Source organism: Adiantum capillus-veneris, chromosome 13 (assembly GCF_014529385.1).
Source record: "Adiantum capillus-veneris isolate H3 chromosome 13, ASM1452938v2, whole genome shotgun sequence".
Classification (NCBI taxonomy): domain Eukaryota; kingdom Viridiplantae; phylum Streptophyta; class Polypodiopsida; order Polypodiales; family Pteridaceae; genus Adiantum; species Adiantum capillus-veneris.
In genome coordinates, this window is record NC_140943.1 from 79,827,526 (window position 1) to 79,835,975 (window position 8,450).

The following is an 8,450-nucleotide window of genomic DNA, read 5'->3' on the forward strand; positions in this document are numbered from 1 at the left end:
AACAACCATTATAATACCCCTTCTATAGATGGATAGTGTCCATGCATGTATACAACTCCATATGTACCTAGAATATCATGTTTATGATAACTTAGCACTAGACATTCCCTATATATCTCACAAGATAATATACATTATACAAATATAATTATGCAAGCTCTATTTTAGTTGCACGTATGATGTAGAAGATGTTTCTTATATCCACTAGATATATATAGGGTGTATTTTAGAGATCTAAGAGGATAGTGCATAATAATGATTATGATACCGCATGTAATTATTATGACGAGCCCAATGAACAATTGATATTAAATGTAGATGTATATCAAGGGGTATGAACATAACACCTTGATAGGATATAAATTAGTTAGAGATATACTCGAGCAATAATAACATGCGATAATAATTATGATAAGATGTTTATAATCCATGCAATTACCTACGTCAAATATAGTGCATGATAATAATGGTAAAATTGCATGTATGATACAGTTCTATAGTGAGCTAGGATATAAACAATAACCTACAATCACAGTATGTTACCTCGCATATAGATGAACAATGTCCATATATATATACAACTCAGTATATACGTCACATAGAATAACAGGTTATATAAAATTATCTTCTGGATTTTGCATATATTTTATATAAAACTAAACTAATATATAGATCAATAGGAATTTGCTACAATGGACAAATTATATGTATATCAAGAGGTATTTGCTACATAATAATTACAATATATGTGAGCTTCGATATAGTCTAGTTGGATAGTGGATAGTAAAGTCATTATTGCACTCAAACTTTTGTCTACTTATATCAACATAGCGTGGCATAATGCTCACACGTCTCGTCATTGCTTCCCTAGCCCACCCAATCTGGCCAAGATCCAATATGATCTCGTGTAAACGTGTAGGATTATTACACCCCTTATATAAATTGATAGTGTCCCTACATGTATACATTTATAGATGGATAGTGCCCCTGCATGTAAATAATTTGACATATTATCTCTACACATGTATGTATCCATGTAAAATGGACCTTTTGATACTATGTCCATGTCAAGATCCATTATAATACCCCTTCTATAGATGGATAGTGTCCATGCATGTATACAACTCCATATGTACCTAGAATATCATGTTTATGATAAATTAGCACTAGACATTCTCTATATATCTTACAAGAGAATATACATTAGACAAATATAATTATGCAAGCTCTATTTTAGTTGCATAGTGTGATGTGGAACATGTTTCTGATATCCACTAGATCTATATAGGGTGTATTTTAGAGATATAAGAGGATAGTGCATGATAATAATTATGATACCATATGTAATTATTACGACGAGCCCAATGAAAATTTGATATAATATATTGGAGTGATAATAACATGCGATAATAATTATGATAAGATGTTTATAATCCATGCAATTACCTACGTCACGTATAGTGCATGATAATAATGGTAAAATTGCATGTATGGTATAGTTGGATAGTGAGATAGGATGTAAACAATAACCTACAATCACAGTATGTTACCTCGTGTATAGATGAACAATGTCCATGTATATATACAACTCGGTATATACAGATAGAATAACAAGTTATATTAAATTATTTGCTGGATTTTGTATATATTTTATATAAAACCAAACGAATATATAGATCAATAGGAATTTGTTATATAATTTCCATATCTGCAACGTACGATATAAATAATGCAAGATAATAATTACGATGCGGCCTTAGCTAGTCTACTTCATGAGAGCCTAGATTAGGCTATGGTGATGATTGAGAGTTCCAATAGGAGGCTCAATTAGTGGAGTTATGAAAAATTATAACAATCCACACTACCACATTATTATCAATGTCTAAGATAATGTGTACGTATACGTGTTTGGAGATACCAAGCACTCAATATGTATGTATACATGTGTGGTCGGGGAGTTGTAGTGAGTTAGGATATACATATTTAACCTTGATAACAACCATTATAATACCCCTTCTATAGATGGATAGTGTCCATGCATGTATACAACTCCACATGTACATAGATTATCATGTTTTTGATAACTAAGCACTAGAATTGCCCTATATATCTCACAAGATAATATACATTAGACAAATATAATTATGCAAGCTCTATTTTAGTTGCATAGTCTGATGTAGAACATGTTTCTGATATCCACTAGATGAAGATGTATATCAAGGGGTATCGACATAACACCTTGATAGGATATAAATTAATAAGAGATATACTCGAGTGATAATAACGTGTGATAATGATGATGATAAGATGTTTATAATCCATTCAATCACCTACATCAAATATAGTGCATGATAATAATGATAAAATTGCATTTATGGTATAGTTGGATAGTGAGATAGGATATAAACAATAACCTACAATCACAGTATATTACCTCGTGCATAGATGAACAATGTCCATGTATATATACAACTCGGTATATACACATAGAATAAAACTTATATAAAATTATCTGCTGGATTTTGCATATATTGTATATAAAACTAAACGAATATATAGATCAATAGGAATTTGTGATATAAACTCAATACACACTACCACATTATTATCAATGTCTAAGATAATGTGTATGTACGTATACGTGTGTGGAGATATCAAGCACTCAACATGTATTTATACATGTGTAGAGATATTAATGTGGGAAGCTGTAGTGAGTTAGGATATACATTTTAACCTTAATAAAAACCATTATATTATCTTCTATAGATGGATAGTGTATATGCATGATTTAAAATCCATATGTACATAGAATATCATGTTTTTGATAACTAAGCACTAGACTTGCCTTATATATCTCACAAGATAATATAAATTAGACAAATATAATTATGCAAGCTCTATTTTAGTTGCATGGTGTGATGTAGAACATGTTTTTGATATCCACTAGATAGGGTGTATTTTAGAGATATAAGAGGATAGTGCATGATAATGATTATGATACCGCATGTAATTATTATGACGAGCTACAATAAATATGATAATTATGCCAATAAATATGATGAGCTACAATTTAGATAATGCACACTAATAATTGCGATAGATATAGTCTAGTTGGATAATGATTGAGCATATAAGCAACAATAATCTAGAAGAGTTGTCAATATTTTCCTTGTTTGGGTGGATATTGTACATGTTTCTGATATCCCGGCACTACATCAAGTGTAAATAAGAGATAGAAGAAGGTAGTGCATGATAATAAGGTGTGATGATAATTAGGATACCATATGTGATTATTACATTGATGTAATAATATATATGTGAGGCGATAACAATGATGGTATTGAATGTATTGTCTAGTTGGGAAATAGTGAGAAAGGATATAAACACCTACCTACAACGAATATGATACCACATGTACAGATAGACAATGTCCATGACTGTATATATAAAGCTTCGTATGTACATAGAGTGTCAACTTATAGATAATTAATTTATCGACTTGCCCTTCATATTTCAATACGTCGGATCTATGAATAAATAATGTATGCAAGATAATAATGATGCATGTCTAGAACTCTTAACTAGTTGGACACTCAGATATGATACATTAACATCGAGAGAGGTGATGTGCTACATTAATATTTACGAGCTACAATATAAATAATGCACCCTAATAATTACGATACATATAGTCTAGCTGGATAATGAGCTAGCATATAACTTGTAAGGTAGAAGATCTATGATGCCCGTTCTTTGGGTGGACAGTATCGTACATGTTTATGCTGCCCACTAGATAGGGTGTAAATTAGAGATAAGAACATAGTGCATGATAATAAGGTGGTTTCATCAATATTAATCTCTAACCTTCTGAAAGTATTTTTTGACTTAATTTAGTGGCTTTAGTATGGGGAAAATAATTAAATAAGAGAGAGTAATATAAATACATATGCAATCTATGAATAAATAATGTGGGATAATAATGATACATGCTTAGGCCTCTAGTCTAATTGGATACTGAGATATGATATATTAACATCGAGAGAGATGATGAGCTGCAATAATAACTACGCCTACAATATAAATAATGCACATTGATAAATACGATACATATTGTGACGTACACGTCACGTGAGGCTAGAGAGAGAGAGAGAGAGAGAGAGAGAGAGAGAGAGAGAGAGAGAGAGAGAGAGAGAGAGAGAGAGAGAGAGAGAGAGAGAGAGAGAGAGAGAGAGAAATGTGCTCCAAACTAGCTTGCCTCTCTACGAGTTGGCAGCCTCTTTTATAGGGAGAAGAGAGTTGGTTACATATGCCAAGAACCTATTAGTGTCCTCTCACACTAGGTGGGTCGGACACACCTACAAGACCCACACACCACACCTCCCCCCTTAGGGAGAAAAAGATGGACATCGTTTTACAAGTTTGGACTGAGAAGGGACTCGACATAAAGGGATCAGCTCCAACGCCTCATCTGGGGGGAGTGATCATACGACAGCTTAGCGGCTAAGGAATGGACTTGGGGAGTGGACTCAACTAGAGAGAGAATAGCATCATGCCGAACACATCAAGGCATGGAACGCGTACGTCTCGCTTATGCAAACATTAGGTCGCTATCCCAATGAAATGGACAAAATGAGGAAGGACTGACTGAGGATTGGGTGCGAATTTTTTGCGACATGCATCCATCTCCATGAAGGGGTTTGGTGTGATCTAGTAAGACAAAGACTAGGAAAAACCTACTACAAAGAAAGAGACCTTAAAACTTAAACTGAATCATGGAGCTTGACTGCTACTTATGCAAATGAAAAGACAAGGCACCTCTGCGCCAAAGATGCACCATCTTTGGGCATGCTCGACACAGGGAACCAGTATTCAGTCAATCTTGCCGCAGTGAAAAGGCTTGTTAAGCCCTGTGTCCTGGTGACATAGTCTTCTATGAAGATGGTGATGATCTCTGTCGGATTGGCAACAAGAAACGCCTCCATCTCTTTCAAAGGTGTTTATTGCCGGTTCAAAGGCTGTATCGTTATAGCAAACACCTCCAAAGGAGTGGCATAGCCAAATGTCACCAAGAAAGTCGTACATATCAAGCATGAAGCCTCGGACACCATTATTGAGCTGATCGGTAACACTGTCTTCTTGATTGTAAAAGGTAACTCTTGGACCTGTTTGAGAAGGCTCTCCCACTATGGAGAATGAATTATGGGTTGTGAGCCACGAATACTTGTTAAAGGGAAACCCTCCTCTAATGGAGGTGACATTGGTGGCCTTGTATCGATGACATGTATTGGTAGGGTCCCCATCTGCAGCACAAGATGAGCAGAAGAGGCCCCCGACACAATCTACACTGCTTGTACACACTTCACGAAGCTTGCACTGGCCTGAGGAGCAAGAGAGGGCATCGCTGTAGTAAGGCAGCCAAAACAGAAGAAATGCTGCTGCCAAAATGCAGCATTGTGCCGACATGGTTACTTTTGCCTCGAACGGCGAAAATGGGGAATTTTTCAAGGTTGCTGCTCCGGCTCTCAGTTGTAGCCTACCCAGTACTCCTGCACCTTTGCCTAAGAAGAAAAGGGCGGAAATGTGACGAGAGCTTGAGCTGCAAACAACAGGGTTGCTTCCTTCAATAATAGGTTATCACAAGACCTTGGCGTGTCGGGTAGCGTTAGCTGTAGCAGAGTCTCGCAAGCAGATAAAGAAGATGCAACTGAGAGCTTCAACTCATTATGTGCACCAGATTGCATGGAAGGGGATGCAAATTGAAGGTAGCAACTACCCTGGGTCGAACAATAGCGCCATAGCTCTAGATCTCCCACAGACAAGCAAGAAACGATTTCAAGAAAGAAGATTTTGTAACTACCCTATGCCCGTCAACTCCACCAATGTGGTGTACACAAGAAGAGAGTTGGTTACATATGCCAAGAACCTACTAGTGTCCTCTCACACTAGGTGGGTCGGACACACCTACAAGACCCACACACCACAATATAGTGCATGATAATAAGGTGTGATAATAATTATGACACCGCATGTAATTAACTATTAGACCCATTATATCTCGGCTAGCATTGCTTGGCCCTAGATGGTAGTGTAAGATTACCGAAATACCCCTACGATACAAGCACCTTCTCAAGATACTATCCCTAAAATTACAAAGACGCCTAAGACTCTTCTCCTTTTGTTTGTAACTCCCAGAACACCCCTTATTAATATTTGTTACTTCTATTCTAAATGGGCTTGATTAATGGTCTATTACATTTCTAAATGGCTACATTTCATGAGCTATAATGTTTATCAGTACTGATGCTAGTCCAAATGTATATTTTCTATTGAGCCATTGTCGTAAATCCTTATAACATGTGCCTAGGCCTCTAGTCTAGTAGACACCGAGATATGATATATTAACATTGAGATAGTAGTTAATAAGCTACAATGACAACTACGAGCTACGATTTAGATAATGCACACTAATAATTGCGATACATATTGTCTAGGTGGATAATGATTGAGCATATAAGCAACAATAAGCTAGAAGAGTTGTCAATATACCCCTTCTTTGGGTGGATAGTATGCATGTTTTTGATATCCCGATGCTACGTCGGGTGTAAATAAGAGACCCGGCGAAGACAGGTATGGCTTTTTAGAAGGCGATGGTCAAGCACAAGTAGTGAGAGAGAGGGTGAGGCGCGGTGAGGAGAGAGAAACAATGTTGCCACCGGCAAGCAGCGGGCATAGTTTTCCATAGTATGCTGAAAAAGGCATAGTGACACGAACTAAACTCCGTCACGCTGTGAGCGGGATGAAAACACACACAACGCCTCTATAACGACCCGGCACACACTCTTGGGAAGATACACACACACACTATGGGGCACCACTCGGCTTACACAACACACCTGGCCGAGACAGGGAACACACCTCTAGAGTGAGAGGAGAGAGACTATCCACTTGCCCACTCCACACAGACTCACACACACACACACACACCCAAAAAAATCAGCTCAAAAGAGGAGAATTTCTGATGTTTAGATAAAATTGAGCTTGGGCCAACACCAATGGGGCAAATAGCTCACACAATATGGGTAAAATAAGCCAGATACAATCACAAACTAGAGCAGAAACTTCGCTCATAGGAGAAACTTACACAGAAAAACAGCAGAAAAAGAGTGAGGAATTTGGCAAAATGGACAGCGCCATCGCGTCTAGAACGGCCCAAAACGCCAGTCTACAATGTCAAAGTGCTCAAATCCGACCTCGGATGAACAGTTTACGTCCAAAACAGGCTCCAAAAACCCAGAAAACACACCTGTGGCTGTTCCTCTTCTCTTCTCCACGTTTTTTCTGGTCTTCTCTCTGTTTTTTCAGTTCCCACACTTAGCTTTTTTACTTGGGCACCCTTGGCCTTTTAGATGACCTCAAACGGACCCCGAACAGGCCAAAAACTGACCTCGCAGTGCATAGTTGTCACCTTTTTGCATCATTCGCACACTTGGCACTCAGCTTTTTTCCAATAATGCGTCTCGCCACCACGTGAAGTGGCCCCAAAAAGTGGTCCTAATGATGACCTTTCTGCATAACTCTCACAAGAAAACACCCACGTTGTGTCCGTCCTCATCTGCGTGCAAATATTGACCTCGTTCGCCCTCCTGACGCCACTAGATGCCATCTGACGCACCTGCTGACCTCACGTCGTCGGCCAGTGGATAGCTTCCTCGAGAAGTTTTACGCGCTACCAACTCCTCCTTATTGTAGAAAAAACACACTAGTATTGATAATAGTGAAAATCGCTGCACTATGTGCATGCTGTCCTACCTGTACACATGTGGGCCCCACGTAACCACCTAGCTATGGAAATTGTGTAATCCTTTATTCGATGCACCATGCATGTGTATGTACATATGCGCAATCCCTTGCTCCAAAAAACTCCTGACAACGGGACCCGTTTTTTCACACAGTTTAGGTTCAAAAATGTTGTGCAAGAGTAAGGTTAATGGTGAGATCGATACTCCAAAAAAAATGCTAAGTTTTTTTCAGCTCATAAGGCAACTTTGTGGATATATAGCACCTAGAAATTCATTTTCATACTCTTCAAATAATTCAAGCAAAATGGTCACTTAACAGGACACAAAAGTGTCCAAGGACATAAAAGTGTCTTGTTACCATTCTAGTGTTAACCTTTTTTTATTTTTTAATTGGATTTCTAGATTTCTTAATTGTTTTTATGTTTTTTATTTGATTTAAAACACTTTTTTCCTTTATTTTATTTTTTGATTTTTAAATGGGTTTTATGTGAGTTTTTAAACCCTTTTTTATTTTTTGAAAACCTTTTTATTGTTTTTATTTTTTTATTTTTTTATTTTACTTAGCCTAATCAACTAACCTAGCCCAACTAATGGGCATTGGCAACCGTTGACCTGTGGAGATGATGGCAACGCTGACAGCGCCGTGACAGC

At 37.4% G+C, this 8,450-nt stretch overlaps 1 pseudogene; it reads right to left on the minus strand.

Moving 5' to 3' along the window:
* Nucleotides 1-4,790: 4,790 nt before the first annotated feature.
* Nucleotides 4,791-5,463, minus strand: LOC147444319 (PI-PLC X domain-containing protein At5g67130 pseudogene; annotated as a pseudogene).
* Nucleotides 5,464-8,450: the final 2,987 nt, after the last annotated feature.